A 9,989-nucleotide genomic window follows, 5' to 3' on the forward strand; every position below is an offset into this window, starting at 1 on the left:
ACAATTGATTTTTTTTTTGGCTTAATATATAATCTTAAATTACTGGGTGTAGTGTTTTGTATAGTTATATGTATATCTTCCATAGCCTTATATGTTTTTGGTCTCTTTACCCAACAAATTTGTTGAAGCTTCTTATAATCTAATGCTTTGTCAGTATAATCTTTTGGGTTTTCCAATGTATCTGAAAATAATAGAACTTCATTGTTTTTACTTTCCAATCCTTATGCATTTTATTCTTTTATTGCAGCAGCAGCCACCTCTGTTCCTATTTCAAATGCAACAAGCAACAGTGAGAATATTTTTCTTTATCCTGACTTTATAGGGATTCATCGAAAGTTAAAACATTGTTTCTGTAGGTTTTTGGTAGACAACCTTTGATAGGTTAAAATATTACCTTCATTTCCTCATTTGTTAAACATTTTTTCTTTGAATAATTTTTGGATTTTTTATTGCTTTTTTTCTTCAGCTATTGAGGTAATTATATGGTTTTACTCCATTAATGTATTAATGTAGAGAATTACATTAGAAGGGTTTCTAATTTTATACTAAATTTGCATTCCAGAGATAAAATCATCTAATGTGTTTTATTTCTTATATTTATTTGATTCAGTTTGCCAAATTTGTATTTGGGGATTTTTGCATCTGTATTCATTAATGAAGTTGGCCTCTATATTCTTTCTTACACTCTCATTGTCTTGTCTTGATATAAAGGCTGTATTAGCCTAATAAAATAAATTTGGAAGTACTCCCCATTTTTTTTCTTCTCTGAAAAGTCTGAAAAAGCTGGAATCATCTCTTCCTTGAAATATTATTATAGTTCTTGTATGAATCCACATAGATATTCTGGTTTCTTTATGGAAACATTTTTTTATCTCAATTCAATCCCCTTTCTGTTTATAGTGGTATTTAGTCTTTCTATTTATTCTTCAATCAATTTATACTACTCATAACTTTCTTTAAATTTGTCTATTTCCACTAAAATTTTTGTTTATAGATATGCAGTTGTCCATTATTTTCTCTTTTCTATGCCTAAATTTCTGCATATCTTTAGTGATGTCTGCTTTCTATTCTCAATATTGTTTTCCCTTTATTTTGTTGTTCAATTAGTCTTGCCAGATATTTTTATAATCTATTAAATTCTTTCAGTGAAATTTGTTTCTCATGATCCTATCTATTATCTATTTGTTTTTTAAATTGTGTTTCATTTTTACTTCTCACCTTTTCAGTAAACTTTTCTTTTACTTAATTTTTGAGGCTTAATTCAACAATTTTGGGGTATTTCTTATTTCTAATATAGACAGTTATAGCTATCAATATTGCTTTAATTAAGTACTACTTAATAATGTTTTAGCTGCATTTCACAAATTTGTTATGTACTTACTGTTGTTATTCTCACCACTTTTATGATTTCTTCTTTGAATCATGAATTATATATAAATGATATTTTAAATTTCAATATTCTGATTTTTAAGTTAACTTTTTGTATGAAATTTAATTGCATTGTGGTCAGAAAAATTTAAAATATGTAAAGTGTGATGGTTAATATCATGTGATAACTTGGCTAGGTTGTCTAGTTGTTTGTTCGGTCAAAGCAAGCACTTGCCCGACTGTTACCATAAGGGTATTTCACAGATGGACTTGCATCCATAATCAGTTTATTGCATCTATGGCAGATTGCATCTACAACCTCAAGGGAGATTGCCTTCAGCAATGTGAGGGGTCTTCTCATCCAATCAATGGGAAGTCTTAAAAGCCAGAACTGAAGATTTCATAAATCAGAAAGAAGAGTTTCTGCCTCTACCATCTTTCTTAAAAAATTTGGACTCAACTTCAGCATCACCCTATCAAAATGTCCAGCTTGCGGCCTGCCCTGTGAAGTTACCTGCCCTACAGAGTTAGGACTTGCCACCTCCCATGGTTGTATAAACCAATTCCATATAAAAATAAATAAATACTGTCAGTTTGTTTCTCTGGAAAACTCTGACTAGTACGTAAAGGTTTCTATGTGAACCTGAGAAGAATATATGTTCTTAAATTATTGGGTGTAGGGTTCTATGTATTATAGGTATACCTACATCTTCCATAGACATTTTTGGTTTTCTTAAGTCTATTAACAACTCAGAAAAAATATGTTGCAACTTCTTCAGTGATGAAGATAATTAATGAAATTTCTCTATGACAGTCTGTCAATGTTTGCTTTGATATTTAAAGGAATATTTTTATAAGCTTACAATTTTAGAATTGTTATAATCTTCTGATGAGTTGAAATTCATGTCTTGCAATGATGTGCTTTTCCTTAGAAACAGTGCATGTCTTCGAGCCTGTTGTAACTGATCTTAGTATGGCTAACAATTTTTCTTCAATTAGTATTTTGCTGGTATATATTCACCATCCTTTTACTTTTAGTCTTACTCTGTCTTTATGTTTTAGGTATTTTCTTTTAAAAGACTTTTATTATGTTTTCATGATTTATTATTCTCTATTTTTTGGTAAGGTTAATCCTTTGTATATTATACATTATAGATACATTTGTACTTATTTCTAACATTTTAATTTGTACTTTATATTTGTCCTGGTTTTCCTATACCCTTTCTCCTTCTCCTCCTCTTTCTTTTTCTCTCTGCTCTTTTTTCCATTTTTTGCCTTCATTTGGATTTTTTCCCCTTGTTCCTGTCTCTACTGCTCCTTGCTTGGAAGTTATATGCTTCATTATTATTAGTTTTTCTCTTAGTGCCTATCCTTGAAATTTTACCGTGTATGGTCAACAAAGATTAACTCTAATAAAAATTTCTAACTACACTCTGAACAATAAAGAAAACTTAGAATACTTTATAACCATACTTCAATTAACATGCTATTTTATCTAGTATTTGAGTGTGGTCATGCATTATTAATTCCATAGTATTTTATTGTTATATAATCAGTTTTTGTTTATATTTTTACCGCCATTTTCACTTCACAGTCCTTCTTGAACCTTAGAATTTTCCATTAGAATTATTCTCTTTTTGCTTGAAGGATTTCTTTAAAATTTCTTACAGTAAAGTTCTGTTGGCAACAAGCTTTCAGCTTTTGTTTAAAATCATAAAATGTCTTTATTGCCCTTGTTTTTATAAAATAATTTTTCTAGACAATCAAATTTTAGAGATTTTCTCACCAAACTTAGAAGATATATTCTACTGACTTCTGGCTTTCATTGTTGCTTAAGAAATTGATTGTTGGCTCAGGAAGACCCAATTATTATTTGTTGATAGGTGATCCCTTCCTTGCTTTTGTGACATTTTCTTAATTTCTGTTGTTTTGAAGTTTCACAGCATGTGTACATTGGATTGTATGCTGTGCATCCTGAATCTGAGAAGTCACATCTTTCAAAATTTTTGGAAAATTTTCATCCACAGATTCTTTTAAATATTTCATATCTATATTCTATATATTTTTCCTCCTGGAATTTCCATTATACACATGCTAGAATTTCTCATTTTATCTTATTCTCCGCATCACTCACCATTTTCTTTCATATTCTCTTGGTTTTGTCTCTCTCCATTGTACCCTTTATAGTTTTTTTTTTTCTTTAGTGTGGCTCAGTTTTACCAGTTTTCTGATTATCCATTCTGTAAATTTTTAATTCAATGAGTACATTTTTTAACTCTTAAAAATTCTTTATAGCTTTCTTATACCTGCATGATGATTTTAACAGCTTGAGATGTGTTACTATTTTATTTACTACAATATTTTGTACTTAATTTAAATACTCTGATAAATCCAACACCTGGCATTTTGGAGAGTTATATCCATTTAAGCTTGTTTCTACAATCTCTATTTTATAGTGGATTACTTCCTCCTGTGCTATGTAACTTTATTTCAAGGTAAATATATGAACTCTTTATGAATGAATACTGAAGGCTCATTATTTAAAATGTTTTTCTTCAGAAAATATGTGCAAATATATGTCAGCCATCAATGATCACTATTAACCTGGAATAAGGAATAATTTTATTACAACTTTAATACCTGGGTTCCAGTTTGCAGACCCACCACATAGGTAGTACAAATATAAATGATAAACAAATGCTGACAGTCTTATGGTTAATTCTAAAGCAGTATTATTAATATTATCAGCTCAGAATCATATCAGAGAGAGAAAGGTTTCAGTGTAAATCTTCTTTGGTTTCATTAGCTCAGCAATAATTGTTGTAATAAATTCTATTTTACATTGGAGGCATTTTTAAAAATATTTTGTCTGCCTCATTAAAATATCTTGTCCTCATGATTTCATTTTTTTCTTCTCAGATTTTTAGGAATCTCTGGAGACTGGAAACCACTGTCATAATGGTACAAAATTAAAGATTTGTTGCATATTTGTGTAAAAGATAAAGTTGGAACTGCACAGAAATTTAGAAATGAAATTTTCATCAGCCCTCGTCTCAGTATTGTGGCACTTACTGATGAATTGTGGTGACATTTTATTGCAAGTAACATTCTCAGAAACATGGCCATGAAACCTGCATAATAAACAAATACTTTTTTGTTAAGCAACCTCTAATAATTATGAATTCTCTCTGATAATTATGATGCCGTATGGTCTGCTTCACTCTCAACCCACTAACATTCCTAATTTAAATAGTCAGAGGAGAAATAACATTTGTGCTTATATGGTTCTGACAGTCAAGGAATGTTCGCTGACCTGACATCTGTGCCTTACTTACTTTCCCTCATTACATATCTGCTAAAGACTATAAGATGAAGCTATAATAAATCAAAATCTTAGCTTAGCACAGCAGGCAACTTTTCTTTGGAAAACAAATAAATTGACAAAAAAATAGAAGTCACAATTCCTAGAGGTTATACCATTTCTTTGAGATTTTCACCTAAAATTTGGAAAAGTTCATAATTTCCCTGGGTCAGGAGTATGTTAATGCTGTTGTTGACATGGATTCAGGACATGCATGATAATATGTTGAATTGAACCATAGGAAATTGGCCTTTTGGCAGTTAAGATATGGTCAAATATGAGAGATTTCATATAGTTCAGACCAAAAGAATAATACGTATTTCTTTGGTGAGATACTACACTGAGTAATGTAAAGGGAAAACAAGTCAGTATTGTGAGCTCTTATCATTCTCTTCTGCTGATGTCAATGAGGAATGCAACATAGCTAAACTTCCTGCCTTTCACTTGAAAATTCTTTAAACACTCCCCATCCTTCTCTGACGTGGAGGCTTAGAACATGCTTCTTTCACTGAAGTTTTTTACCATTGAAGAAGCAATAGGCTAAAACCCCTTTTGTTTAGAGTTACATGTATTGGTATTTGACAGCAACTGTTTCTTCTTTTAACAAGGTCATTGTCATCACTTTTATTCACAATCTCTCTCTTCAAACTCTCTTAATATCATGTCCTCTTCATCAGGTTAGAAAAAAATTTACATATAAAAGCCCTTTTCTTCCATTGACTATTCCTCAGAGCAAGAAAAGAATGTAAAGGTAGCATGGAAGTGGTAGGGAAATAAATACCAAGAACTCCTGTCATTAATGTTCTTTTTATTATTAAAATCAGTTAATACCAACACACTCTTTTTTTTTTTTAAAGATTTATTTTTATTTATTTAATTCCCCTCCCCTCCCCCGGTTGTCTGTTTTCTGTATCTTTTTGCTGCGTCTTGTTTCTTTGTCCGCTTCTGTTGTCAGCGGCACGGGAAGTGTGGGCGGCACCATTCCTCGGCAGGCTGCTCCCTCCTTGGCGCTGGGCGGCTCGCCTTATGGGGTGCACTCCTTGCGCGTGGGGCTCCCCTATGCGGGGGACACCCCTGCGTGGCAGGGCACTCCTTGCGCGCATCAGCACTGCGCATGGGCCAGCTCCACACGGGTCAAGGAGGCCCTGGGGTTGAACCGCGGGCCTCCCATGTGGTAGACGGACGCCTTAACCACTGGGCCAAAGTCCAGGTTCCCCCAACACACTCTTGTGTTTCATTCAGTGTTTTTCATTTTATTTCTTTTTTGTCAAATGAATACAGTCAAGCAGTAGTGGCCCTAAAGGAGATTTCTAAATTTTATTCCTTTTTTCAAATGAAATTAATACATCCAAGCAAATGTGGCCATAAAGGAGAATTCTACAATAAGTTGTCAGTAAGCACCTATATTAGTTAAAAGTATGCTATCAGCAAGTGACCGAAAAGCCAACATAGCGATGACAAACTAGAATAATTGTATTTACCTTCTATGTAAACATAGGAAATCCAAGGCTGGCATGGCTGTTGATGATAATTCAGGACCAGACTTCCTTCTATAATGTTGTTTTGAAATTCTCAATCCACACTTTCAACTCACAGTTTAATATGAAACCCTCCTTTATCAGTGACTGATGACTCCTCTGAGACATTAACTTAGCGACACCACTAGCCTGTCAATGTGGGAACTGAGGGAAATACTTCAAATAGTGTCACAGTTGCTTAAATAGAACACTTTATATGCATGTACTAGAAAGGTGAGGGCTAAAGGATATGGGCAAGACAGAGGAAATGTCTGTTACAATATATCCATGACTTCCTCTCCTATATACATATATATATATATATATATATATATATATATATACACATATATATATATTTTTAACTGTGATATCCACCTCCCCAAAATCTAGACATTCTTGTCTGAAAACCCTCAGTTTTTACCTCTGTAAACCATTATCCTCACACCACCATTCCCCAAGTCAAAACTTTGCTTTTTTTAAAACAATTCTTCCCAGCTCTCTCTGTTTATTTATTGTAGGGTGCTCAAATTCCTTATTCAATACTGGTTTTAAATTGACACTAAAAATAAAAATAATATTTAAAAATGTATTGCTATTAATTTAGAAGGCATTCTTTCAAATCCTTTTCTACATTCTGCGTCCACATTTCTGTACCTAGAGAATATACATGTTGTGTTCTTGTTTTCTTTATTTACATACATGTAATGACTGTACTTACCACTTGGCAATTTGATTTCTTTTCTGCAAAAAGTTGTATGAATAGAAATCCTATTAATACATAGATCAATAAATTCTTATTTAACTTTTTCATTGTTGTACAGACACAAATCAGAGAAACCATAAATTCTTGATGAGGAAAAAAAAAACAACCCAGAAAACAAAATCAAGCCCCTGTTCATCATCTTAATGTGCATATGCACATTCACAGATATAATAGCTACCTGTACTAGAGCCGCTTCTGCTACATATCACTAACATCAAAGAAACGTTTATGATCTTACTAATCTCGGCTTGGTCCATGCCTTCATCATTCTTACCCCATATACCACTCTGAAACTCTGAGTGGCACAGAGAATCCTGCAGCTGCCTCGACTTCCCAGTCTGTAAGTTTCCTCATAAACTGTTATTATTTTGCTATATGGAGTGGCCTGCTTCATTTTTCAGTCCTAAGTACACATAAATTTGTTGGAACCTATTCTGTAGGTTCATGTCCTGACAATGGTATTCTCTTGAATAGTTTAAAAATATTTGATAAGTCATACTTCAAGGAGTAAGCTATTTTAATAAATGGTTTGCTTGCTTCAACTTGCTCTTTTATTTAGGATTGTGCTTGTTTTTAAATGAATTTAGCTCAATTTTTGCTTTTCTTATGTTAAGATTTCATTAGAGGGGAGCTTCTGATCTCTTCCTTTTTATTTGTGGAACAATTTGGAAAAAATAAGAATTCTCTTCTCTGTGAAGTTTTAATGTGCACACTGGTAAAATAATCTGAACTGGATGAATTTGGATGAGGGTGGGAAGATAGTTCTTTGACTATTTTCCTGTTTTTTCTATTTATTTTTGCTTAAAATTTAATATTTATTGTAGAAAATTATCGATTTTACCTACTTTAAAATTCACTTGTATAGGATTTACATAATTTTATTGTGTTATTTCTTTAAAGATTAAAATTTTCTTTTTTTTATACTATTTATTTACTTTTCTCTTTTGTTTTTACAAATACACTTACTGAAGATTTGTCTTTTCTAAAAAGCAGTTCTGGTTGGTTGTGTTTCATTCTTTATAACTTTATTTTTATTAATTCTATCTTTTAATTTTATTTTATTGTTATTTTTCTAATCTTTCTGATTTGAATGTTTGGTATGATTGTTTTACTGCTTCATTTTATCCCACAGGTTTTGATATGTGGTATTTTTCTTGACATTTGTTCACAATTATTTCATTACTAGTATTTTGATTTCTCCTATATAACTAAAGAGTTATATAGAAAAATATTTTTTACAATTGTAGATATAAGTTTGAGAGGCTGATTTATAATTTAAGTCATATGTCCAGACATAAGTCATATGTCCAGTGACTTTGATCTATGATGGGCTCTTAACGTTTTTTGCTCCATGGACCCCTTTGTCAATGAGGTGAAAACCATGGACCACTTACTAAGTCCATACAATTCTGTGTATTATTTAATAAATACATCACACCCGCACCAACATGGCCCCACAAGAAATGTTTTTTTGAATTTCAATTCAACCTTACAGACCCTTAGTTAAGAGCCCCTGCCTATGACATCAATTTTATTTTATTTTTTAATAGATGTGTTTAAACATTTGCTAGTGCTATTAGTTCAAAATAAACGTAGAGAACCAGTAAAATAATGCTTTCATTATTTGAAAAATTAAAATAAAAAATAAGTATTTAGATAAATATATGTAACTAAGTTTTTTTTTGCTTTTTTTTTTTTAATTAGACAAGTTGTAGGTTTACAGAACAGTCATGCACAAAATTCAGGATTTCCATATATCACCCTATTATTAACACCTTGCATTGCTTTGCAATGCTGTGGAACATTTGTTACAATTGATGAGAGCACATTTTTTTAATTGTAAAATTAACAATAGCCCATGGTATAACTTAGGGTTTGCTGTTGGTGTAGTACAGTTCCATGGATTTAAAAAAAAAATTCATTCTATTTTCATATATATAATCTAACATTTCCCCCTTTAACCACATTCAGATATATATTTCAATGCTGTTAAGTACATTCACAATTTTGGGCTCCTATCACCACCATCCATTACCAAAACATTTCTGTCAATACAGATAGTAGCCCTGTATATTTTAAGCCTAAATTCCCACTCCCTATACCACCCTGTCCCTTGGTAACCTATATTCTAGATTCTGTCTCTATGAGCTTGCTTATTGTAATTATTTAATATCAGTGAGATCATACAATATTTGTCTGGCTTATTTCATTCAAAATGATGTCTTTAAGGTTCATCCATGTTGACGCATATATCAAAACTTTAGTCCTTTTTATGGCTGAATAATATTAAACTGTGTGTATGTACCACTATTTGTTTAGCCATTTATGGGTTGATGGACACTTGGGTCGCTTCCATCTTTTGACAATTGTGAATAATGCCACTACAAATACCAGTGTGCAAATATCTCTTTAAGTCCCTGCCTTTAATTCTTTGGGGTATATACTTAAAAGAGTGATGGCCAGGTCATATGGTAATTTTATACTTAACTTTCTGAGGGATCACCAAACTGTTTTCCACAGTGGCTGCACCATTGTGCATTGCCACCAGCAATTAATGAGTGTTTATATTTCTCTGCATCCTTCCAACACTTGTAATTTTCCATTTTTTAATTGCAGCCATTCTAATGGATGTGAAATGGTATATAATTGTGGTTTTCATTTACATTTCCCTACTAGCTAATAATATTGAGCATCTTTTCATGTTTTTTTTGTTTGTTTGTGTTTTTAGCCATTTCTATATCCTCTTTGGAGAGTGGAGAAATTTAAAATTCTCCAGTGGAGAATATGGATATGTTTCATTCTAAGGTTATGTCCCAGGTTATCCTGATAGCAAAGTGAAAGAGCCCAGGTTATAAAGGGTCATCAGCTCTGACTTATCAACCCTAAGTCTTTAGCATAATTGTCCCAAAGTGGTGCTGACCAGAGAGTGTACACATATAAAAATGAAGGTGTGACAAACAAAACACAGCTAGCCACA

The sequence above is a fragment of the Dasypus novemcinctus genome, chromosome 1, assembly GCF_030445035.2.
Source record: "Dasypus novemcinctus isolate mDasNov1 chromosome 1, mDasNov1.1.hap2, whole genome shotgun sequence".
Taxonomy (NCBI): domain Eukaryota; kingdom Metazoa; phylum Chordata; class Mammalia; order Cingulata; family Dasypodidae; genus Dasypus; species Dasypus novemcinctus.